Source organism: Pseudophryne corroboree, chromosome 3, assembly GCF_028390025.1.
Source record: "Pseudophryne corroboree isolate aPseCor3 chromosome 3, aPseCor3.hap2, whole genome shotgun sequence".
NCBI lineage: Eukaryota > Metazoa > Chordata > Amphibia > Anura > Myobatrachidae > Pseudophryne > Pseudophryne corroboree.
The window spans coordinates 58,123,404-58,150,226 of NC_086446.1; the positions used below are offsets into that span (position 1 = coordinate 58,123,404).

Genomic DNA, 26,823 nt, shown 5'->3' on the forward strand with positions numbered 1-26,823 from the left:
CTCATTATAGGTAAAGCGATTAGGTGATCTAATTTGTGGTGAATCAATACACCTGTCATGACACCTGAACTGAAACCATGATCTGCAATGGCTTACTATTTACTACAATATAAAGTATAACCACATTAAATTTACACCTTTCTCTGACACCAATAAGTCTATTATAAATGTATCTTTCTCTAGTCATTTCTGCCAACTATATATAATGTTATGTGTTAGTACATGAGAGCCTTCGTTTTATGCATTTTTATTGCTTTTAACATTGCTGATGACATTCACCTGTCCACACTAATCAACTCAGCCTTTAAATACCGGATGACCTAGGAGGCAGGTATCTACCTTTGAGAAAGTCACGTGAACGTGACGAAACGCGTAAGGACCTGCCCCTATCCACACTCAGCTCAGGTGAAATCTTCCAGGTGTTCCTTGGTCCCCGCTGCACCCTCCGTCTACAGCATCCGACATCAGCGGCTTCAGCGCACACGCCGCCACGACCGGGTTGTGAGAGAGACGGTCCATTCCTTTCCGCTGCACAGCGTATATGGGCATTGCAGGACATTGAAGCCGAGGACGCTCGGCTCTTACCAGCCCATTTTGGAAAGGTATTGAATATCAATTTCAACTGAGGGACTTTTAATTCATTAGGATCCTACCAACACACCTGGTATTTATCAACTATCTAACAAGTGAATCACGGAACTTTTCACCCCAATAAGCTGAGTTATTACAATATACCACTAGTTCACGTCTAGTGATTGTTCTTATATATATTTATATATATTATTCACTGGTTATTTGATAATTAGAGGAGACACAGGGATGCACGTAGGAGAATCACTGAACCTTAGTCAGTGGTGCAATAATAAAATATTTTCTTAGTGGTACTAAGTGCCAAAAAAAGGGTGTGGTCATGTGTTGTGAGGGGGCATGGACATTTGCTGCTACTGGGTGTGTACACATGACATTACCCTTTTTGGGGGGAATCTGAAGGTAAGGCTAAAAATATATAGTAATGCCTCCAGTATAATAGAAATATATAGTGATACCTCCAGTATAATAGAAATATATAGTAATGCCCCCAATTTAATAACAATATATAGTAATGCCTCCATTATAACAGGAAAATACAGCCACTATTGCACTCCCAGTTTCCCTGACAAAGTGGGAGAAGCAGTCATGCTGCCAAGCACCATGGTTTTGTTGCTTTGTGGCACATTAGAATTGTGGTAATGGCAAAGTGTGTGGCAGGTGGTACTACCTGCTGACAAAGTCTTATGGGTACTGTGTACCCGTGCATACCTGCATACTTGCACCGCTGAGCTTAGCGTAGTAAGGGTGGAGTTACAGTGAGGAGGGGGTGAGACAGGCTACCAGCACTCAGACCTATCCCCATGTGTGCCACCACAGCCATTCACTTCACCGCATGTCACTGATATACACATATAATCTACATGTTTTGATTTTTTTTCATCTGAGTTCTGAATTAATGCTCAGAGGTTTACGACAATGAGAAATGACCTAATGCAGATGCCTCATTCCTCATCAGGTTACTGTACTGTGGTCTGACCTCCTCCTGCTGTGATGATCTCCGCTCTGTTATTACTACAAACTGCTCTTTGACCAGACTGGACCTGTCATGTAATGATCTGGGGGACTCTGGAATAAAGATTCTGTGTGATGGACTGAGACACCCGGTCTGTGCCCTGCAGGATCTGAGGTAAGCACAGTAATATATTTCTCATCTCAGTACAGACATGGGGCACATGAGACAAAATCACAGAAAATTACTTATTTCCTTTTTAGGTCATCAAAGTATAAATATCAGGAGCTATTTGCTATTTTGTAACTGGTGTTAGTGGTGTATCCTCCCTGAGTGTGGGGTGTGTAGTTCACAGGGCATGATTAAGGGTCCAGCCTCCCTAGGCTAATACAGTCCTCCCATCCCCCACCACCAAATTTACCACAGAATTAAATATTGTTTGCTGATACAAATTGTATTTTTTTTAAACTAGCATGAGCATGTGCAGCCTTGTCCTGTGCTGGGCGGCCTTGTCCTGTGCTGGGCGGCCTTGTCCTGTGCTGGGTGGCCTTGTCCTGTGCTGGGTGGCCTTGTCCTGTGCTGGGTGGCCTTGTCCTGTGCTGGGAGGCCTTGTCCAGTGCTGGGCGGCCTTGTCCGGTGCTGGGCGGCCTTGTCCGGTGCTGGGCAGCCTTGTCCTGTGCTGAGTGGCCTTGTCCTGTGCTGGGCGTCCTTGTCCTGTGCTGGGCAGCCTTGTCCTGTGCTGTGCGGCCTTGTCCGGTGCTGGGCAGCCTTGTCCTGTGCTGGGTGGCCTTGTCCGGTGCTGAACATCCCTGACCTGTGCTGGGCAGCCTTGTCCTGTGCAGCCTTGTCCTGTGCTAGGCGGTCTTTTCCGGTGCTGGGTGCTCTTGTCCGGTGCTGGGCGGGCCCCAGCATAAAATTACAAGCAATTGCAGCTTTGCTAATTTTGCAAAACTGCAACTGTTGCTAAATAAGGTCCTTAATTGCTTAGCAGACAAATCTGGGAAATTGGGATGCAACTCTATAACCTGATCCAGGCTCCCCTAAGCATCTGTGCCCCATAGCACTGGCACCACTTGCACTCACTCAAGATATTCGTCATTGGTCATAAAAAGAACACAAACTTATACCCCTTTTCCACCTACGAGCACGGGTCGCAGCTGGGAGCCTGACACGGGAGCTGCCCCCTGCTGCGACCCATGCTCGGTCCCTTTCCCATTAGCAGTCACAACCCGGTAAACAATACTTACAGTACTTCTATCATGTTTTTAAAACTCCAAAGGATAGTCACAATAAATTATTTTTGAGAAAACTCTGTTCTCCAGTTGTTTCTTTCTTTATGCATAAAATGTATACTTCTATACTCCACAAAGAAACATTGGGAGTAATTCCAAGTTGATCGCAGCAGGACATTTTTTAGCAATTGGGCAAACCCATGTGCACTGCAGGGGGGGCAGATATATATTATTTGCAGAGAGAGTTAGATTTGGGTGGGTTATTTTTTTCTGTGCAGGGTAAATACTGGCTGCTTTATTTTTACACTGCAATTTAGATTGCAGATTGAACTCACCACACCCAAATCTAACTCTCTCTGCACATGTTATATCTGCCTCCCCTGCAGTGCACATGGTTTTGCCCAATTGCTAACAAAGATCTTGCTGCGATCAACTCAGAATTAACCCCATTGTTACATTAGTCTCCTTTTTAACTTCTGAGGAAAAAACAATAATACAAAATCACATTTCACATGTTCATAGTCTTTCAGCATACAATATGCAAACTCTCCTTAATTACCACTTTAAAGGATTCAGCAGATTTCAAAAGAAAGGGGACTCAAAAACTCTGGAATTCCTACATGTCTGATGAACTTATTTTCTGCAGGGAAAGACAAACTCCCGAGATCCTGCTATACAGCACAGCTGGGGGTTTATTTACTAATATCCGTGTTTGTGCCGAATTGTAGAGAGTTTGATCTTGAATTTTATCGGACGTATTTTACAGCAACTTTATGAATCCATGGGGGTCATTCAGACCTGTTCGCACGCAGTGTTTTTTTGCTGCGGTGTGAACGGGTGCAGAATGCGCATGCGCGGCGGGTGCAGTGCGCGTGCGCGACGTTGCCCAGCGTCAGGGGTCGCCAGGTTATGTCGCGGCTACCGACAGAAGTGGTCGCAGCGGCAACTGCTAAGAAGATTGACAGGAAGGAGGCATGGATGGGCAGATCCGGACCGTTTGGAGACGTTTTCGGGGAGTGGTGAGTAAAACACAGGACAACGGTGGGCGGAGGAGTGACGTCAAAGCCGAGCCCATCATCGCTAGATCCATCACACGGGGTAAGTATGTCCAGGGCCAGGCCCGGCACTACCCGCTCAGCGAAGGGATGCAGTGCAGGGAGGCGCTGGGACGAAGAGGTGCCCCCCCACCCCGCTCTGCATCCCTTCCCTGTTGCACCATCCTGTCCCCCCTGCTGCTGCTGCCGGCTGCTGTTCCTGTCACTGTATGACAGGCAGTGGCGCCAGCAGCATGAAAGGCCCACCCCACCCCCCAATCACCTGTGACCGCGGGCTGTGTGCAGTGTGTGTCCTGAAAAGGGGGCGGACCTACGATGGCATGAGGGGCAGAGCTACATGGGATAGATACAGTGGGAAAGTAAGCATTGCAGTGACGGCCAGCCAGACTTGGTAAGTGGAGGGTGAGAGAGAAATGTGTTTGTGTGTGTCTGTGTGTGTGTGTGTGTGTGTGTGTGTGTGTGTGTGGTGGTGTGTGTATATGTGTGTGAAGTGTGTGTGTGGGGGCCATTACATGTAAGGACGCTACTACTACAGGGGGGGGGGGCAATACGTATAAGGATGCTACTATTACAGGGGGGCATTACATATAATACATATATACATATCTACGTATAAGGACGCTACTATTACTGGAGGGGCATTACATATAATATGCTACTAATACTGGGGGTCATTACGTATAAGGATGTTACTACTACTGGGGGGGTCATTACATATAAGGATGCTACTACTACTTGAGGGGGTCATTACATATAAGGATGCTACTACTCCTGGGGGGCATTATGTATAAGGATGCTACTACTACTGGGGCGCATTATGTATAAGGACGGTACAATTACTATGGGGGGAATACGTATAAGCACGCTTCTACTACTGGGGGGTGCACTACGTATAAGGACGCTACTACTACTGTGGGTGCATTATGTATAAGGATGCTACTACTACTGTGGGTGCATTATGTATAAGGATGCTACTACTACTGTGGGTGCATTATGTATAAGGACGCTACTACTACTGTGGGTGCATTATATATAAGGATGCTACTACTACTGTGGGTGCATTATGTATAAGGATGCTACTACTACTGTGGGTGCATTATGTATAAGGACGCTACTACTACTGGGGTGCATTACATATAAGGACGCTACTACTATGGGTGGAGCATTACATATAAGATTAATAAGATAGTGCTATATTGTGGCATAATTTTAAATGGGGGTACTATTGTGTGGTCATGCCCCTTACTTGTGAGACCACACCCCTTTTCCCGCTGCACACCAAAGCAATATGGGAGGGTCGCCGAAAACTAGTTTTGTGTGAAATTTTTTAGCTTAGCAGTGCTGCACAAGCTAAAATACACTCCCACATAGGCGTGGACTATTGATCGCAGCAGCAGCAAAAAGTTGCTGGCTGCGATCAACTCAGAATAACCACCCATGGCCCTCATTCCGAGTTGATCGGTCGCAAGGTGAATTTAGCAGAGTTACACACGCTAAGCCGCCGCCTACTGGGAGTGAATCTTAGCTTCTTAAAATTGCGACCGATGTATTCGCAATATTGCGATTACTAACTACTTAGCAGTTTCAGAGTAGCTTCAGACTTACTCTGCCTGTGCGATCAGTTCAGTGCTTGTCGTTCCTGGTTGACGTCACAAACACACCCAGCGTTCGCCCAGGCACTCCCACCGTTTCTCCGGCCACTCCTGCGTTTTTTCCGGAAACGGTAGCGTTTTCAGCCACACGCCCCTGAAACGCCGTGTTTCCGCCCAGTAACACCCATTTCCTGTCAATCACATTACGATCGCCGGAGCGATGAAAAAGCCGTGAGTAAAATTACTTTCTACATAGCAAAGTTACTTGGCGCAGTCGCAATGCGAACATTGCGCATGCGTACTAAGCGGATTTTCATTGCGATGCAATGAAAAATACCGAGCGAACAACTCGGAATGAGGGCCCATATACGGTAATTTACTAAGCTGTCGAGTTTTCTATTTTCGTATTTTCCAATGTCGATGTGATTCGTATTGTCGGGCAGTGTTTTATAGGAGTGACTAGTAAAAACACTGCCTGACATAACACAATGAAGTCTGGCCGGATCAGTGAGATCTGTGCAGGGCTTCATTGTGTACATTATGAGAAGTGTTTAAATAGTTAAAAATCAAAGAAAAAAATTGCGTGGGGCCCCCCCTCCTATGTATAACCAGCCTTGGGCTCTTTGAGCCGGTCCTGGTTGTAAAAATATAGGGGAAACATTGTGTAGGGTCCCCCCATATTTATACAACCTGCACCGGGCTCTACATCTGGTCCTGGTTCAAAAAATACGGGGGACAAACGATGTAGGGGTCCCCCGTATTTTTTAAACCAGCACTGGGCTCCACTAGCCAGAGAGTTAATGCCACAGCCGGGGGACACTTTTATATAGGTCCCTGCGGCGGTGGCATTACCTCCCCCCAACTAGTCACCCCTGGCCGGGGTTCCCTGGAGGAGTGGGGACCCCTTAAATCAAGAGGTCCCCCCTTCCAGGAACACTTACACACACATACTTACCTATTATCCCACGTAGCCTCTCGGTCCTCTTGTGGGTGACCCAAATTAACTTTGCGGTTAACCGCAGACCACAAAGTTCCCATCATTGGTTAGAATGGAGGAGTGCTCTCCTCCATTCTAGCCAGTGTGCTCCTCCTGATTAACAGGCTAGGAGCGCACAGCCAATCAGGAGGGTGCCATTACATGATGCATCCTGATTGACTGATGGGACCTTCAGTGACAGAAGTCACGGGGGGGGGGAGGGGTCCATGTATGAACATGGAACCTCTTTAGTTGCGTGGATCGGGTTTCCGTTTTTTTATTTTTTATTCAAGTCCGTGGATTACGTTGGAGAAGAAGAGGAAAGATCTACACAGGATTGTAGTATAATTTTTATTTGACAGGTACCACGTGGATTCTACTGGATAAGGGGACCGAGGGGCTACGTGGGACAATAGGAAAGTATGTGAGTGTGTAAGTGTGCATTTATGTAAAATAAGGCTTTACTTTCACGGTGTGTATGTTGTGATTTTTGGGGTATTTTTTGTGATAGAACTACAGGTACCAGTGGGCCCATTATTTCCCCGCATGCTGGTACTTGTGGTTCTCCAAGTATCAGCTTGCGGGGGAGGCTTGCTGGGACTTGTAGGTCTACCTCACAAAAACAATATTATTTTATTTACACAAAGGCTATCAGCCCCCATCCACTACCCAGGAATAGGGGGGGGGGGGGGACACAGCCTCTGGCTTCACCCCTGGTCCTTGGGTGCCTATGTAGCATTATCTCTCTGGCTGGCTAGTGGAGCCCAGTACTGGTTTAAAAAATACAGGAGACCCCTACATCTTTTGTCCCCTGTATTTTTTGAACCAGGACTGGATGCAGAGCCCGGTGCTGGTTGTATAAATATGGGGGGACCCTACGCAATTTTGCCCCTGTATTTTTACAACCAGGGCCGGCTCAAAGAACCTGAGGCTGGTTATGCTTAGGAAGGGGGACCCCACGCAATTTTTATTTTACATTTTTAAGGAAAACATACCCTTTCCCACAGATAAGCATGCACGGATCTCACTGATCCGTGCATGACTATCTAAACACGCCAGGAAAAAGCAGGTCTATTTATTTGCTGCTTTTTTTACGATTTGCACAAAAATACGACCACAATTGAACATTCACTGACAAACACCAAAATACAAATGAATAATAAATCACCGTGTTGTATGAACAAACAGCCACGTTTGACCAATAGAAACATAGAAACATAGAATTTGTCGGCAGATAAGAACCACTTGGCCCATCTAGTCTGCCCCTTATTTTTTTATTTTTTTTATATTCTTTTTTTTATCACTAACCTTATTTGATCCTTATTTCTTTGTAAGGATATCCTTATGTCTATCCCATGCATGTTTAAATTGCTCTACAGTCGTAGCCTCTATCCACCTCCGATGGGAGGCTATTCCACTTGTCCACTACCTTTTCTGTGAAATAATTTTTCCGCAAATTTCCCCTGAACCTCCCCCCCTCCAGTCTCAGTGCATGTCCTCGTGTCCTATTGCTTCTCTTCATTTGGAGAATGTTTCCCTCCTGGACTTTGTTAAAACCCTTGATATATTTGAAAGTTTCTATCATGTCCCCCCTTTCCCTTCTCTGATAGAAACATAGAATGTTCTATTCACTCGTATTTCTGCCCTCTGCAGTGAAAACCATTACGAATAGCCCCAACATTGCCGAGATTTGTGCTTAGTAAATTCCCGAGATGATCCTGGCAGTTGAAATACAGATGCCGGGATCCCGACACCATTCAGAATCCTGATGCAAAAACTCCGAATGGGCCAGGAGAATGACGCCAGCATTCCGACAGATGGAATCCCAACCATAGATTTACCTGCACTCTTAGGTTTACCTGGCAGGAGGGGGCTTAGATTTAGGTGTCAGATGAGGGGGTTAGGGTTAGGCTGCAGGGGGGAGGAAGCTTAGGGTTAGGCTGTGGGGTGGGTTAGAGTTAGGTACCCCTGGGGAGGTTAGGCTGTGGGGGAGGGAGGGTTAGGTTTAGGCAGTGGGGACGGAGGTTAAGATTAGGCACCTCTGCGTGGGGGATAGGGTTAGGCATAAAGGTGGAGGTTATGGTTAGGCCTCAGGAAAGGGGGATTCAGGTGTGAGTAGAGTGGAGAACACCCCTTACTCACCCCTGTCAGTCTTTCCTATAGCCGGATCCCGGCATCAGTATTACGACCACTGGGATCCCATATGATTCCATAGACTCAGTCTCCATGCTCCCCCCCCATCCTTTCTCTTGTCATTTGCCTACTCTCTATCTACTCCTGTCTTCACTCAGTAGTGCTTTTTACAGGTTGGCCGCGGGTGTCTTGCTTGCTGGCTCAGGCTGTTGTGCTTCCTAGGTATGAGACCTCACCATGCTGTCTTATAGCCCAGTGTCAACGACACCCAAAGGAGAAGCGGAGTCAGGCTGGGTAGCTGGGGAGTAATATTGAGTCTTCCACCTTTGGGCTGGGTCCACCCCCACTTCCCCCTCACGATCATGGCCCGCCAAGCCCTGCCTCCTCACAAAAGAAGCATGGCTTTAAAGGATCAATGCTCTGCTCACCTGGGAATTACCTGGCTCTGTGCCCAACCCATCCCAGATTGTTTGTACTTGCTGTGGCTGTAAGGCTTACAGGTATAGGCTCTATTAAATGCTAGGACTGCCGTGGCAATGTCCAGCCTGATGGGGGAGGCGAGAGCTGTACTATTGGCTGCGGTTGCAATCTCCAACAAGGAGTTTGGGGAGGGGGATTTTTGCTGCTGGCCTGGGCCCTTAGAATCGTGGGGCCACTGAGCATATGCCTATTAAGCCCCTAGGAATAGACAGCCATGGTCCTCACTCCTCTAACTTCCCGGCTCTGCATGCAGTCTCTGCCAGCGGACAGGAGTAGTCAGGAGGTCGCTGCTGGGAGCAGGGGATGATTACTCTGGCCGGCTTCCTTGTTGGTTTTTAAGGCAAGTTGCACGGACATCAGACAGAGGGACGGATTGTGCAGCAAGCATGTAAATTAAATTAAGGCACCGCTGCCCGAGTTTGTGCCTCCTTTGAATCTTGGGGCCCCTCTGTACCTCGGGGCCCGGGATGGGTGTACCCTTTGTACCCTTCTGTTGCCAGGCTTGCATCTAACATGGATATAACTGCAAGACTGAATATGCTCACAGGTGACACTAAATCCAACAGATGGCCTGTCATTATCTATAGAAGTTAGGTGACCTTCGTGCTGAAAATCAGCTGCTGACTTTACTCTCAGTGAGATTTGTCAAAGGTGCACCTGCTAGGAAATACACTTCCAATGGAACACATTATCTCTCTCCTCTGCTCATATCAGTCAAACACTGCACCACTGGTTAATGTACTCTTGACTTGCACATTTATATTGCTCGGTACATTAATCCAATCATATACAAGTGCTTATCAAATGTATCTAATTAGCGACAGTATGTCATGTACAGAGCTTCTACAACAAAATGCTGGTGGAGCTGGTAGTTGGGGAGTCTTACGCCCGAGGCCAATCCTTTCCTGGGCAGCCAACATCTGCAGGCTGCAGTGGGCGTTGGGCCAGTGGCTCTGGGAGCATGGGCGGGGGTGGGGAAGGTAACCTTTAGCAGCTCTGGAAGCGCGGACAGTAACGGCATTGGTGTGTGACATGAAGACGCACGTCCACACCCACCGCGTCCCCCAGGATCCTGTGCTTCAGGCTGCAGCCTGATCAGCCTATTGGTTGATCATGTTCTGGTAATTCACACAATACTGTGAGCCAGGTGTCTCTGGTGCCAGCCCCTGACCTCTGCAGAATATTCTGTAAGCCTAAGCACTAGACTTTTTATTGGATGGTAAGGGAGATGTATCAAGCCTTTGAGAGAGATAAAGTGGATAAGTTGCAATTAGAATCTTTGGGCATCTCCTATACTTTATCTGTCTCCACGGCTTGCTACACCTCCCCCTGTATCTGATGACTCTTGCTATTCTATGTTGATGTCTCATTTCTAGTATACCTGGTATCACCATTATTTACTGCCCAGGGTAGTGGGGGAGATGGAGAAGTGGAGAAGTTCCCCATAACAAGACTGTGCTAGATACTGACCCGACATGTCCCCTCACTCTCATGATTAGTGTTAGATATACCGAGCAGTATATAGGAGTGTAAATGAAGGAAAGGGATTATAATAAATTGGCTGATGCTGTAGCGACCACTTTAGCTTCTGTTGCCATAGGAACATCTGCGTCTATATGCTAATACCAGTATCAGCCCTTCCCGTGGTGTACAGGCGTGTGTCTGTGACTATGGGCATGATGTACTAAACGGAAAATACAGTTAACATTTTCGGAATGTACTATGCCCCAGCCGCTGGGTCAGTGCAGCGGAGGGGTTCGCCAGCTTTTGCTAGTGATACCCTTAGAAGCCTATGGACTTCTCTCCACAGCGCTTCATGAGGGATCCAATCGGATCCCTCCCATCATGGTCCGTGCCCACCCCCCTGACACCCTGCGCATGCACAGACTGACTCCCAGGGCCTAATTTCCGAAGTCAGGCTGCCGCTGGGGATTAAGGAGGACAGCTTTTATCGGAAGAGCTATCCTCCACAATGCTAATCACATATGTAAGTACATATGCGATTAGCATTGTGACTTTGGGCTAAGATGGACGGCGATGTATATTAATAGTTACATCCCACTGTATGTGCTAATGCCAGTATCAGCCCTTCTCCTGGTGTACAGCCGCGTGTCTGTGACTATGTCCTAATGCCAGTATCAGCCCTTCCTCTGGTGTACAGCCGTGTGTCTGTGACTATGTGCTAATGCCAGTATCAGCCCTTCCCCTGGTGTACAGCCGTGTGTCTGTGACTGTGTACTAATGCCGGTATCAGCCCTTCCCCTGGAATACAGCCATGTGTCTGTGACTATGTGCTAATGCTAGTATCAGCCCTTCCCCTGGTGTACAGCCGTGTGTCTGTGACTATGTGCTAATGCTAATATCAGCCCTTCCCCTGGTGTATTGCCGTGTGTCTGTGACTATGTGCTAATGCCAGTATCAGCCCTTCCTCTGGAGTACAGCTGTGTGTGTGTGACTGTGTACTAATGCTGGTATCAGCCCTTCCCCTGGTGTACAGCCGTGTGTCTGTGACTATGTGCTAATGCCAGTATCAGCCCTTCCCCTGGTGTACAGCCGTGTGTCTGTGACTATGTGTTAATGCCAGTATCAGCCATTCCCCTGGTGTACAGCCATGTGTCTGTGACTATGTGCTAATGCCGGTATCAGCCCTTCCCCTGGTGTACAGCCGTGTGTCTGTGACTATGTGCTAATGCCAGTATCAGCCCTTCCCCTGGTGTACAGCCGTGTGTCTGTGACTATGTGCTAATGCCAGTATCAGCCCTTCCCCTGGTGTACAGCCGTGTGTCTGTGACTATGTGCTAAGGCCAGTATCAGCCCTTCCCCTGGTGTACAGCCGTGTGTCTGTGACTATGTGCTAATGTTAGTATCAGCCCTTCCCCTGGAGTACAGCCCTGTGTCTGTGACTATGTGCTAATGTCAGTATCAGCCCTTCCCCTGGTGTACAGCTGTGTGTCTGTGACTATGTGCTAATGTCAGTATCAGCCCTTCCCCTGGTGTACAGCTGTGTGTCTGTGACTATGTGCTAATGTCAGTATCAGCCCTTCCCCTGGTGTACAGCTGTGTGTCTGTGACTATGTGCTAATGTTAGTATCAGCCCTTCCCCTAGAGTACAGCCGTGTGTCTGTGACTATGTGCTAATGTCAGTATCAGCCCTTCCCCTGGTGTACAGCTGTGTGTCTGTGACTATGTGCTAATGTCAGTATCAGCCCTTCCCCTGGTGTACAGCCATGTGTCTGTGACTATGTGCTAATGTCAGTATCAGCCCTTCCCCTGGTGTACAGCCATGTGTCTGTGACTATGTGCTAATGCCAGTATCAGCCCTTCCTCTGGAGTACAGCTGTGTGTGTGTGACTATGTGCTAATGCCAGTATCAGCCCTTCCCCTGGTGTACAGCCGTGTGTCTGTGACTGTGTACTAATGCCGGTATCAGCCCTTCCCCTGGTGTACAGCCGTGTGTCTGTGACTATGTGCTAATGCCAGTATCAGCGCTTCCCCTGGTGTACAGCCGTGTGTCTGTGACTATGTGCTAATGCCAGTATCAGCCCTTCCCCTGGTGTACAGCCGTGTGTCTGTGACTATGTGCTAAGGCCAGTATCAGCCCTTCCCCTGGTGTACAGCCGTGTGTCTGTGACTATGTGCTAATGTTAGTATCAGCCCTTCCCCTGGAGTACAGCCGTGTGTCTGTGACTATGTGCTAATGTCAGTATCAGCCCTTCCCCTGGTGTACAGCTGTGTGTCTGTGACTATGTGCTAATGCCGGTATCAGCCCTTCCCCTGGTGTACAGCCGTGTGTCTGTGACTATGTGCTAATGCCGGTATCAGCCCTTCCCCTGGTGTACAGCTGTGTGTCTGTGACTATGTGCTAATGTCAGTATCAGCCCTTCCCCTGGTCTACAGGCGTGTGTCTGTGACTATGTGCTAATGCAAGCATCAGCCCTTCCCCTGGTGTACACCCTTGTGTCTGTGACTATGTACTAATGCCAGTATCAGCCCTTCCCCTGGTTTACAGCTGTGTGTCTGTGACTATGTGCTAATGCCGGTATCAGACCTTCCCCTGGTGTACAGCTGTGTGTCTGACTATGTGCTAATACCAGTATCAGTCCTTCCCCTGGTGTACAGCTGTGTGTCTCTGACAATGTGCTAATGCCGGTATCAGCCCTTCCCCTGGTGTACAGCTGTGTGTCTGTGACTATGTGCTAATGCCAGTATCAGCCCTTCCCCTGGTATACAGCTGTGTGTCTGTGACTATGTGCTAATGCCAGTATCAGCCCTTCCCCTGGTATACAGCTGTGTGTCTGTGACTATGTGCTAATGTCAGTATCAGCCCTTCCCCTGGTGTACAGCTGTGTGTCTGTGACTATGTGCTAATGTTAGTATCAGCCCTTCCCCTGGAGTACAGCCGTGTGTCTGTGACTATGTGCTAATGTCAGTATCAGCCCTTCCCCTGGTGTACAGCTGTGTGTCTGTGACTATGTGCTAATGTCAGTATCAGCCCTTCCCCTGGTGTACAGCTGTGTGTCTGTGACTATGTGCTAATGTCAGTATCAGCCCTTTTCCTGGTGTACAGCTGTGTGTCTGTGACTATGTGCTAATGTTAGTATCAGCCCTTCCCCTGGAGTACAGCCGTGTGTCTGTGACTATGTGCTAATGTAAGTATCATCCCTTCCCCTGGTGTACAGCTGTGTGTCTGTGACTATGTGCTAATGTTAGTATCAGCCCTTCCCCTGGAGTACAGCCGTGTGTCTGTGACTATGTGCTAATGTCAGTATCATCCCTTCCCCTGGTGTACAGCTGTGTGTCTGTGACTATGTGCTAATGTCAGTATCAGCCCTTCCCCTAGAGTACAGCCGTGTGTCTGTGACTATGTGCTAATGTCAGTATCAGCCCTTCCCCTGGTGTACAGCTGTGTGTCTGTGACTATGTGCTAATGTCAGTATCAGCCCTTCCCCTGGTGTACAGCAATGTTTCTGTGACTATGTGCTAATGCCGGTATCAGCCCTTCCCCTGGTGTACAGCCGTATGTCTGTGACTATGTGCTAATGCCAGTATCAGCCCTTCCTCTGGAGTACAGCTGTGTGTGTGTGACTATGTGCTAATGCCAGTATCAGCCCTTCCCCTGGTGTACAGCCGTGTGTCTGTGACTGTGTACTAATGCCGGTATCAGCCCTTCCCCTGGTGTACAGCCGTGTGTCTGTGACTATGTGCTAATGCCAGTATCAGCGCTTCCCCTGGTGTACAGCCGTGTGTCTGTGACTATGTGCTAATGCCAGTATCAGCCCTTCCCCTGGTGTACAGCCGTGTGTCTGTGACTATGTGCTAAGGCCAGTATCAGCCCTTCCCCTTGTGTACAGCCGTGTGTCTGTGACTATGTGCTAATGTTAGTATCAGCCCTTCCCCTGGAGTACAGCCGTGTGTCTGTGACTATGTGCTAATGTCAGTATCAGCCCTTCCCCTGGTGTACAGCTGTGTGTCTGTGACTATGTGCTAATGCCGGTATCAGCCCTTCCCCTGGTGTACAGCCGTGTGTCTGTGACTATGTGCTAATGCTGGTATCAGCCCTTCCCCTGGTGTACAGCTGTGTGTCTGTGACTATGTGCTAATGTCAGTATCAGCCCTTCCCCTGGTGTACAGCTGTGTGTCTGTGACTATGTGCTAATGTCAGTATTAGCCCTTCCCCTGGTGTACAGCTGTGTGTCTGTGACTATGTGCTAATGCCGGTATCAGCCCTTCCCCTGGTGTACAGCTGTGTGTCTGTGACTATGTGCTAATACCAGTATCAGTCCTTCCCCTGGTGTACAGCTGTGTGTCTCTGACAATGTGCTAATGCCGGTATCAGTCCTTCCCCTGGTGTACAGCTGTGTGTCTCTGACAATGTGCTAATGCCGGTATCAGCCCTTCCCCTGGTGTACAGCTGTGTGTCTGTGACTATGTGCTAATGCCAGTATCAGCCCTTCCCCTGGTATACAGCTGTGTGTCTGTGACTATGTGCTAATGTTTGTATCAGCCCTTCCCCTGGAGTACAGCCGCGTGTCTGTGACTATGTGCTAATGTCAGTATCAGCCCTTCCCCTGGTGTACAGCTGTGTGTCTGTGACTATGTGCCAATGTCAGTATCAGCCCTTCCCCTGGTGTACAGGCATGTGTCTGTGACTATGTGCTAATGCAAGCATCAGCCCTTCCCCTGGTGTACAGCCGTGTGTCTGTGACTATGTAGTAATGCCAGTATCAGCCCTTCCCCTGGTGTACAGCCGTGTGTCTGTGACTGTGTACTAATGCCGGTATCAGCCCTTCCCCTGGTGTACAGCTGTGTGTCTGTGACTATGTGCTAATGCTGGTATCAGCCCTTCCCCTGGTGTACAGCCGTGTGTCTGTGACTATGTGTTAATGCCAGTATCAGCCCTTCCCCTGGTGTACAGCTGTGTGTCTGTGACTATGTGCTAATGCCGGTATCAGCCCTTCCCCTGGTGTACAGCTGTGTGTCTGTGACTATGTGCTAATACCAGTATCAGCCCTTCCCCTGGTGTACAGCTGTGTGTCTGTGACTATGTGCTAATGTTAGTATCAGCCCTTCCCCTGGAGTACAGCCGTGTGTCTGTGACTATGTGCTAATGTCAGTATCAGCCCTTCCCCTGGTGTACAGCTGTGTGTCTGTGACTATGTGCTAATGTCAGTATCAGCCCTTCCCCTGGTGTACAGGCGTGTGTCTGTGACTATGTGCTAATGCAAGCATCAGCCCTTCCCCTGGTGTACACCCTTGTGTCTGTGACTATGTACTAATGCCAGTATCAGCCCTTCCCCTGGTTTACAGCTGTGTGTCTGTGACTATGTGCTAATGGCGGTATCAGACCTTCCCCTGGTGTACAGCTGTGTGTCTGTGACTATGTGCTAATACCAGTATCAGTCCTTCCCCTGGTGTACAGCTGTGTGTCTCTGACAATGTGCTAATGCCAGTATCAGCCCTTCCCCTGGTGTACAGCTGTGTGTCTGTGACTATGTGCTAATGCCAGTATCAGCCCTTCCCCTGGTATACAGCTGTGTGTCTGTGACTATGTGCTAATACCAGTATCAGTCCTTCCCCTGGTGTACAGCTGTGTGTCTCTGACAATGTGCTAATGCCGGTATCAGCCCTTCCCCTGGTGTACAGCTGTGTGTCTGTGACTATGTGCTAATGCCGGTATCAGCCCTTCCCCTGGAATACAGCTGTGTGTCTGTGACTATGTGCTAATGCCAGTATCAGCCCTTCCCCTGGTATACAGCTGTGTGTCTGTGACTATGTGCTAATGTCAGTATCAGCCCTTCCCCTGGAGTACAGCCGTGTGTCTGTGACTATGTGCTAATGTCAGTATCAGCCCTTCCCCTGGTGTACAGCTGTGTGTCTGTGACTATGTGCTAATGTCAGTATCAGCCCTTCCCCTGGTGTACAGCTGTGTGTCTGTGACTATGTGCTAATGTCAGTATCAGCCCTTCCCCTGGTGTACAGCTGTGTGTCTGTGACTATGTGCTAATGTTAGTATCAGCCCTTCCCCTGGAGTACAGCCGTGTGTCTGTGACTATGTGCTAATGTCAGTATCAGCCCTTCCCCTGGTGTACAGCTGTGTGTCTGTGACTATGTGCTAATGTCAGTATCAGCCCTTCCCCTGGTGTACAGCCATGTGTCTGTGACTATGTGCTAATGCCGGTATCAGCCCTTCCCCTGGTGTACAGCTGTGTGTCTGTGACTATGTGCTAATGTTAGTATCAGCCCTTCCCCTGGAGTACAGCCGTGTGTCTGTGACTATGTGCTAATGCCAGTATCAGCCCTTCCCCTGGTGTACAGCTGTGTGTCTGTGACTATGTGCTAATGCCAGTATCAGCCCTTCCCCTGTTGTACAGCCATGTGTCTGTGACTATGTGCTAATGCCGGTATCAGCCCTTTCCCTGGTGTACAGCTGTGTGTCTGTGACTATGTGCTAAAGCCAGTATCAGCCCTTCCCCTGGTGTACAGCCGCGTGTCTGTGACTATGTGCTAATGCCGGTATCAGCCCTTCCCCTGGTGTACAGCCGTGTGTCTGTGACTATGTGCTAATGCCGGTATCAGCCCTTCCCTTGGTGTACAGCCGTGTGTCTGTGACTATGTGCTAATGCTGGTATCAGCCCTTCCCCTGGTGTACAGCTGTGTGTCTGTGACTATGTGCTAATGCCAGTATCAGCCCTTCCCCTGGTGTACAGCTGTGTGTCTGTGACTATGTGCTAATGCCAGTATCAGCCCTTCCCCTGTTGTACAGCCATGTGTCTGTGACTATGTGCTAATGCCGGTATCAGCCCTTTCCCTGGTGTACAGCTGTGTGTCTGTGACTATGTGCTAATGCCAGTATCAGCCCTTCCCCTGGTGTACAGCCGCGTGTCTGTGACTATGTGCTAATGCCGGTATCAGCCCTTCCCCTGGTGTACAGCCGCGTGTCTGTGACTATGTGCTAATGCCGGTATCAGCCCTTCCCCTGGTGTACAGCCGTGTGTCTGTGACTATGTGCTAATGCCGGTATCAGCCCTTCCCTTGGTGTACAGCCGTGTGTCTGTGACTATGTGCTAATGCTGGTATCAGCCCTTCCCCTGGTGTACAGCTGTGTGTCTGTGACTATGTGCTAATGTCAGTATCAGCCCTTCCCCTGGAGTACAGCCGTGTGTCTGTGACTATGTGCTAATGTCAGTATCAGCCCTTCCCCTTGTGTACAGCTGTGTGTCTGTGACTATGTGCTAATGTCAGTATCAGCCCTTCCCCTGGTGTACAGCTGTGTGTCTGTGACTATGTGCTAATGTCAGTATTAGCCCTTCCCCTGGTGTACAGCTGTGTGTCTGTGACTATGTGCTAATGCCGGTATCAGCCCTTCCCCTGGTGTACAGCTGTGTGTCTGTGACTATGTGCTAATACCAGTATCAGTCCTTCCCCTGGTGTACAGCTGTGTGTCTCTGACAATGTGCTAATGCCGGTATCAGCCCTTCCCCTGGTGTACAGCTGTGTGTCTGTGACTATGTGCTAATGCCAGTATCAGCCCTTCCCCTGGAGTACAGCCGTGTGTCTGTGACTATGTGCTAATGTCAGTATCAGCCCTTCCCCTGGTGTACAGCTGTGTGTCTGTAACTATGTGCTAATGTCAGTATCAGCCCTTCCCCTGGTGTACAGCCATGTGTCTGTGACTATGTGCTAATGCAAGCATCAGCCCTTCCCCTGGTGTACAGCCGTGTGTCTGTGACTATGTACTAATGCCAGTATCAGCCCTTCCCCTGGTGTACAGCCGTGTGTCTGTGACTGTGTACTAATGCCGGTATCAGCCCTTCCCCTGGTGTACAGCTGTGTGTCTGTGACTATGTGCTAATGCTGGTATCTGCCCTTCCCCTGGTGTACAGCCGTGTGTCTGTGACTATGTGCTAATGCTGGTATCTGCCCTTCCCCTGGTGTACAGCCGTGTGTCTGTGACTATGTGTTAATGCCGGTATCAGCCCTTACCCTGGTGTACAGCTGTGTTTCTGTGACTATGTGCTAATGCCGGTATCAGCCCTTCCCCTGGTGTACAGCTGTGTGTCTGTGACTATGTGCTAATACCAGTATCAGCCCTTCCCCTGGTGTACAGCTGTGTGTCTGTGACTATGTGCTAATGCCAGTATCAGCCCTTCCCCTGGTATACAGCTGTGTGTCTGTGACTATGTGCTAATGTTAGTATCAGCCCTTCCCCTGGAGTACAGCCGTGTGTCTGTGACTATGTGCTAATGTCAGTATCAGCCCTTCCCCTGGTGTACAGCTGTGTGTCTGTGACTATGTGCTAATGTCAGTATCAGCCCTTCCCCTGGTGTTCAGGCGTGTGTCTGTGACTATGTGCTAATGCAAGCATCAGCCCTTCCCCTGGTGTACAGCCGTGTGTCTGTGACTATGTACTAATGCCAGTATCAGCCCTTCCCCAGGTTTACAGCTGTGTGTCTGTGACTATGTGCTAATGCCGGTATCAGACCTTCCCCTGGTGTACAGCTGTGTGTCTGTGACTATGTGCTAATACCAGTATCAGTCCTTCCCCTGGTGTACAGCTGTGCATCTCTGACAATGTGCTAATGCCGGTATCAGCCCTTCCCCTGGTGTACAGCTGTGTGTCTGTGACTATGTGCTAATGCCAGTATCAGCCCTTCCCCTGGTATACAGCTGTGTGTCTGTGACTATGTGCTAATACCAGTATCAGTCCTTCCCCTGGTGTACAGCTGTGTGTCTCTGACAATGTGCTAATGCCGGTATCAGCCCTTCCCCTGGTGTACAGCTGTGTGTCTGTGACTATGTGCTAATGCCAGTATCAGCCCTTCCCCTGGAATACAGCTGTGTGTCTGTGACTATGTGCTAATGCCAGTATCAGCCCTTCCCCTGGTATACAGCTGTGTGTCTGTGACTATGTGCTAATGTCAGTATCAGCCCTTCCCCTGGTGTACAGCTGTGTGTCTGTGACTATGTGCTAATGTTAGTATCAGCCCTTCCCCTCGAGTACAGCCGTGTGTCTGTGACTATGTGCTAATGTCAGTATCAGCCCTTCCCCTGGTGTACAGCTGTGTGTCTGTGACTATGTGCTAATGTCAGTATCAGCCCTTCCCCTGGTGTACAGCTGTGTGTCTGTGACTATGTGCTAATGTCAGTATCAGCCCTTTTCCTGGTGTACAGCTGTGTGTCTGTGACTATGTGCTAATGTTAGTATCAGCCCTTCCCCTGGAGTACAGCCGTGTGTCTGTGACTTTGTGCTAATGTCAGTATCATCCCTTCCCCTTGTGTACAGCTGTGTGTCTGTGACTATGTGCTAATGTTAGTATCAGCCCTTCCCCTGGAGTACAGCCTTGTGTCTGTGACTATGTGCTAATGTCAGTATCATCCCTTCCCCTGGTGTACAGCTGTGTGTCTGTGACTATGTGCTAATGTCAGTATCAGCCCTTCCCCTGGTGTACAGCTGTGTGTCTGTGACTATGTGCTAATGTCAGTATCAGCCCTTCCCCTGGTGTACAGCTGTGTGTCTGTGACTATGTGCTAATGTTAGTATCAGCCCTTCCCCTGGAGTACAGCCGTGTGTCTGTGACTATGTGCTAATGTCAGTATCAGCCCTTCCCCTGGTGTACAGCTGTGTGTCTGTGACTATGTGCTAATGTCAGTATCAGCCCTTCCCCTGGTGTACAGCCATGTGTCTGTGACTATGTGCTAATGCCAGTATCAGCCCTTCCCCTTGTGTACAGCTGTGTGTCTGTGACTATGTGCTAATACCAGTATCAGCCCTTCCCCTGGTGTACAGCCGTGTGTCTGTGACTATGAGCTAATGCCGGTATCAGCCCTTCCCCTGGTGTACAGCCGTGTGTCTGTGACTATGTGCTAATGCCAGTATCAGCCCTTCCCCTGGTGTACAGCTGTGTGTCTGTGACTATGTGCTAATGCCAGTATCAGCCCTTCCCCTGTTGTACAGCCATATGTCTGTGACTATGTGCTAATGCCGGTATCAGCCCTTTCCCTGGTGTACAGCTGTGTGTCTGTGACTATGTGCTAATGCCAGTATCAGCCCTTCCCCTGGTGTACAGCCGCGTGTCTGTGACTATGTGCTAATGCCAGTATCAGCCTTTCCCCTGGTGGACAGCCGTGTGTCTGTGACTGTGTACTAATGCCGGTATCAGCCCTTCCCCTGGTGTACAGCTGTGTGTCTGTGACTATGTGCTAATGCTGGTATCAGCCCTTCCCCTGGTGTACAGCCGTGTGTCTGTGACTATGTGTTAATGCCGGTATCAGCCCTTCCCCTGGTGTATAGCCGTGTGTCTGTGACTATGTGCTAATGCCGGTATCAGCCCTTCCCCTGGTGTACAGCTGTGTGTCTGTGACTATGTGCTAATGTTAGTATCAGCCCTTCCCCTGGAGTACAGCCGTGTGTCTGTGACTATGTGCTAATGTCAGTATCAGCCCTTCCCCTGGTGTACAGCTGTGTGTCTGTGACTATGTGCTAATGTCAGTATCAGCCCTTCCCCTGGTGTACAGCTGTGTGTCTGTGACTATGTGCTAATGTCAGTATCAGCCCTTCCCCTGGTGTACAGCCCTGTGTCTGTGACTATGTGCTAATGCCAGTATCAGCCCTTCCCCTGGTGTACAGCTGTGTGTCTGTGACTATGTGCTAATGCCGGTATCAGCCCTTCCCCTGGTGTACAGCCATGTGTCTGTGACTATGTGCTAATGCCAGTATCAGCCCTCCCCCTGGTGTACAGCTGTGTGTCTGTGACTATGTGCTAATGCCAGTATCAGCCCTTCCCCTGTTGTACAGCCATGTGTCTGTGACTATGTGCTAATGCCGGTATCAGCCCTTTCCCTGGTGTACAGCTGTGTGTCTGTGACTATGTGCTAATGCCAGTATCAGCCCTTCCCCTGGTGTACAGCCGCGTGTCTGTGACTATGTGCTAATGCTAGTATCAGCCCTTCCCCTGGTGTACAGCTGTGTGTCTGTGACTATGTGCTAATGCTGGTATCAGCCCTTCCCCTGGTGTACAGCTGTGTGTATGTGACTATCAGTAGCGGATCTTGCCACGGGCAAGCAGGACTTTTGCCTTGGGCGCCGCCTTCCGGAGGGCGCTGGCGCCGTCCGGAGGGCGCCGCACCGTGGCAAGATCCGCCACTGCTGCCCGCTGTGTCCCCCGTCCGCCTCCGCTGCCCGCTGCCGTCCCCTGTGAAGGGAACTAGACGCTATGCGTCTATTTTCCCTTCGTGGGGAGTAACTTTGCTGAGCGGTGCGCGATGACGTCATCGCGCACCGTACAGCAAAGTTCCTCTCCACGAAGGGAACTAGACGCATAGCGTCTAGTTTCCCTACGTGGAGAGGACCTTTTACTGTGCGGTGCACGATGACGTCATCGCGCACCGCTCAGCATTCAGCATTCAGGGGGCTCAGCAATGTACAGGGGGCGTAACTGACCACGCCCCCTGTATTGGGCCACGCCCCCTTCCCTGCCCGGGGTGCTCTGCTTCCTTGAACCGGCCCTGGTGACTATGTGCTAATGCCGGTATCAGCACTTCCCCTGGTGTACAGCTGTGTGTCTGTGACTATGTGCTAATGCTGGTATCAGCCCTTCCCCTGGTGTACAGCCGTGTGTCTGTGACTATGTGTTAATGCCAGTATCAGCCCTTCCCCTGGTGTATAGCCATGTGTCTGTGACTATGTGCTAATGCCGGTATCAGCCCTTCCCCTGGTGTACAGCTGTGTGTCTGTGACTATGTGCTAATGTTAGTATCAGCCCTTCCCCTGGAGTACAGCCGTGTGTCTGTGACTATGTGCTAATGTCAGTATCAGCCCTTCCCCTGGTGTACAGCTGTGTGTCTGTGACTATGTGCTAATGTCAGTATCAGCCCTTCCCCTGGTGTACAGCCCTGTGTCTGTGACTATGTGCTAATGCCAGTATCAGCCCTTCCCCTGGTGTACAGCTGTGTGTCTGTGACTATGTGCTAATGCCAGTATCAGCCCTTCCCCTGGTGTACAGCCGTGTGTCTGTGACTATGTGCTAATGCTAGTATCAGCCCTTCCCCTGGTGTACAGCTGTGTGTCTGTGACTATGTGCTAATGCCAGTATCAGCCCTTCCCCTGGTGTACAGCCGTGTGTCTGTGACTATGTGCTAATGCTAGTATCAGCCCTTCCCCTGGTGTACAGCTGTGTGTCTGTGACTATGTGCTGATGCTAGTACAGGTTGAGTATCCCATATCCAAATATTCCGAAATACGGAATATTCCGAATTACGGACTTTTTTGTATGAGAGTGAGATAGTGAAACCTTTGTTTTTTGATGGCTCAATGTACACGAACTATGTTTAATACACAAAGTTATTAAAAATATTGTATTAAATGACCTTCAGGCTGTGTGTATAAGGTGTATATGGAACATAAATGAATTGTGTGAATGTACACACACTTTGTTTAATGCACAAAGTTATAAAAAAATATTAGCTACAATTACCTTCAGGCTGTGTGTATAAGGTGTATATGTAACATAAATGCATTCTGTGCTTAGATTTAGGACCCATCACCATGATATCTCATTATGGTATGCAATTATTCCAAAATACGGAAAAATCCCATATCCAAAATACCTCTGGTCCCAAGCATTTTGGATAAGGGATACTCAACCTGTATTAGTGTTTGTTGTGGGTTTAGAATCTGCATAGAAGTGGATTAGTGATGACGTATCTGTATGTATTGTGGCCCTCATTCCGAGTTGTTCGCTCGGTATTTTTCATCGCATCGCAGTGAAATTCCGCTTAGTGCGCATGCGCAATTTTCGCACTGCGACTGCGCCAAGTATCTTTGCTATGTAGATAGTATTTTTACTCACGGCTTTTTCATCGCTCCGGCGATCGTAGAGTGATTGACAGGAAATGGGTGTTACTGGGCGGAAACACGGCGTTTTATGGGCGTGTGGCTGAAAACGCTACCGTTTCCGGAAAAAACGCAGGAGTGGCCGGAGAAACGGGGGAGTGGTTGGGCGAACGCTGGGTGTGTTTATGACGTCAAACCAGGAACGACAAGCACTGAACTGATCGCACAGGCAGAGTAAGTGTGGAGCTACTCTAAAACTGCTAAGTAGTTTGTAATCGCAATATTGCGAATACTTCGGTCGCAATTTTAAGAAGCTAAGATACACTCCCAGTAGGCGTAGGCTTAGCGTGTGTAACTCTGCTAAATTCGCCTTGCGACCGATCAACTCGGAATGAGGGCCTGTATACCTAAACAACTTTGGCTATTACCATAACTGCTTATGCCAATGTGTATTTCATTTAATGTTATACTGAACATAATTGTAACACTATGTGTTATCTCTTACAGAGAAGGCTGCCAATAATATACCACTGAGTCACTAACTTTTATCGCAGGGACACCAATTAATAATTTTTTTGTGTAATACTGAGTTACTAACGTATCTGAGTAGATCTTTTCTGGCACTGTGTACTTTATACCTTTTTGTACAATGCGCTATTAACCTGCACATTCTGCAAGATATTTGGTCCCTTGTCACAGACGATGGGCCTTATTCAGACCTGATAGCAGCAGCAAATTTGTTCTCTAATGGTCAGAAAAATGGGCCTAATTTAGACCTGATCACTCGCTAGACATTTTTTGCAGTCCTGCGTTCGCATAGTCGCTTCCCATAGGGGAGTGTATTTTAGCTGTGCAAGAGTGCGAATGCATGTGTAGCAGAGCTGTGAGAACAGATTAGTTCACTCTCTGCACAGCCCAGGACTTCCTCAGCCGCTTCGAACACTTCAGCCTGTCCAGGACTGGAATTGACATCAGTAACCCTCCCTGTGAACGCTTGAACATGCCTGGGTTTTTCCATGCATTCCCTGGTAACAGTCAGTTGCCACCCACAAACGCCCTCTTCCTGTCAATCAGCTTGCGATCGCTCGTGCGAACGGATTCTTCTCACAAACCCATTGCTGAGCAACGAACCGCATTGTACCCGTGCAACGCGCCTGTGCATTGTTGTGCATATGCTTGTGCAGTTCTGACCTGATCGCAGTGGTACAAAAAACGCTAGCAAGCGATCAGGTCTGAATTACCCCCCATGTGCAGTGCAGGGGGGGGCAGATATAACATGTGCGGAGAGAGTTAGATTTGGGTGGGGTGTGTTCAAACTAAAATCTAAATTACAGTGTAAAAATAAAGCAGCCAGTATTTACCCTACACAGAAACAATGGGGGTGATTCCGAGTTGTTCGCTCGCTAGCTGGTTTTAGCAGCATTGCACACGCTAAGCCGCCGCCTACTGGGAGTGTATCATAGCATAGCAGAATTGTTAACGAAAGCTTTGCTAATTTTCTCGTAACGATTACCCCGCAGTTTCTGAGTAGCTCCAGACTGATAATGTCGATTTGATTACCTTATAATATTCACTATATATGGGTAAGAGACACAGTACGCAATTGGCGTATGGGGTACCGTAAGGGTACGCACTTAGCGTAGCAGACGCTTAGCCGTGATCGAGATGCACGAGCGGCACGCTCGCTCACAGCTTTACGTTTGGTATCGAACACGCTATAGGCGGCCGACTACCGTACTACTACGCTACTAGCGTAGCGGACGCTGTGACCGCGAGGGGAACACGAGCGGCGCAGACGCTCACAGGTGTTAGCTTAATGTTTTATTACTATATTGTGTTATAATAATCAAATGGATAAATACACATATAGGAGGTTTTTGTGTTGAATAAAGAAGTGAGTTCCAAGTAAGGGCTGAATATGTTATAAGCCTCACTATATGAAACAGATTTAATGAACTGTATTGAGCTTAGAGACAGTCAGCAAACTTGTCTGTACTATATTTATCTATATGAAGTAAAGGACAGCTTTAGACAGCAATATAAGTACAGAGTTAAGAATATACTCTGTTGGTAGGGAGAAACATCTATAGAGAGTGTATGATGTAACCAATGCTGTAAAATGAACTGTACACTGCACATTTGCTGATTACCAAAGATGGAAAGAACATATGTTATATTGAGTGTGCCCCCACCTTCGGGGACAGTAATGTAAGCTGACCACCATGACTGATATGTACAATGTGCCTTATATATGCTCTGAAGACAACACAGTAAACAGATTACTTATGAGACATACGGCTGTGTGTCTTATTGGGTTCTCTCAGCAATACATTATGACCTGATATCCAGAGGTGACATGATACTTGAAGGAATCCACAGGCTACCTAGACAGCAGCGATATCACAGGATGACACTCAGTAAACCTTGTATGTAACACACTTGAAAGATTGAGTTTATACTGTAAACCTTGAATTGAAATACTGCAGCGATGTAACGCTGCTTAACCTTGTTAATGTTAAAGCTGCTTGAGCGATCGAGACGCTCCTATTACCCACAGTAATGTAATGAACACACGATACCTTGCTAAGGTTCCAACACCTTTACTAACAAGCTTTTAGTTATATCGAAAAGGGGAAACAGTTGACAAGTCATACACTACAAGCTAACATATCATTCTAACAGAATATCTAGACAGAAATACACAATAGCGTCACAATCTTATACGATAACATAGAGAGAGAGAGTATGGCCAATACAAACAGGGAACAAGTTGGTTACAGAGAATTACTTACACACACTGGGAAATGATCGCTGCATGGCTCCTGGTACCAGCTCCAAGATAGTCAAGATGAAAACCGTTTGTGGAGAGAGAGAGAGAGAGCTGCCCAGGCTGGCTGATCTTATATACACTGCATACAGTACACTACAAAGGGACCTATAATCTCATTGTTCATTGGACACAGGAATGTCTCCTCGCATCATAACAAAAGGTCATAGGTGGATTTGAACAGGTGGGCTGTGACTATTACAAACAGCTCAGGTGGGAGGGAATCGCCGGATTCCCGCCGCATGGATAATGAACTGCAAATATAGGATATGTCCAGAAATTACTAATGGCCATAACTATACGCAGGAGCGATTAATCTATACCTAACCAACACCGGATTGTTGCTATTAAAACACTCTTCGGTTAGGTACCAGACACCACTGTTCAACCTTAGACAGACCCTTTGTATCACGAAAAGAGCTATTCCCATGTCCATGAACAAGTCACTTTAAACAAACTTACAGTTATCACTAAGGGGAACATTACCAATAAAACCTGCTATATGGATTTATTAAGCAGCGATTGAGTCGCTCGCTAGACGCACACAAACTCTACCGTAAATGCACATACCATGCGCTCGAGCGCACGCCCGTAGAGGCACCGTCACGTAATTGCGAATATGTGCACGCACGCCAGAGAAAGTGCATGTGCAGCGG

At 48.5% G+C, this 26,823-nt stretch overlaps 1 long non-coding RNA gene across 1 annotated transcript in view; it reads left to right on the forward strand.

The window, feature by feature from the left end:
- Positions 1-345: 345 nt before the first annotated feature.
- The window catches only part of LOC135054720 (uncharacterized), a 94,074-nt gene continuing 67,596 nt past the window's right edge, over positions 346-26,823 (forward strand). Inside the window, exons 1-2 of the long non-coding RNA XR_010243556.1 lie at positions 346-602; positions 1,547-1,717. This is a non-coding gene — a long non-coding RNA (uncharacterized LOC135054720). The remainder of the gene's footprint in view (positions 603-1,546; positions 1,718-26,823) is intronic.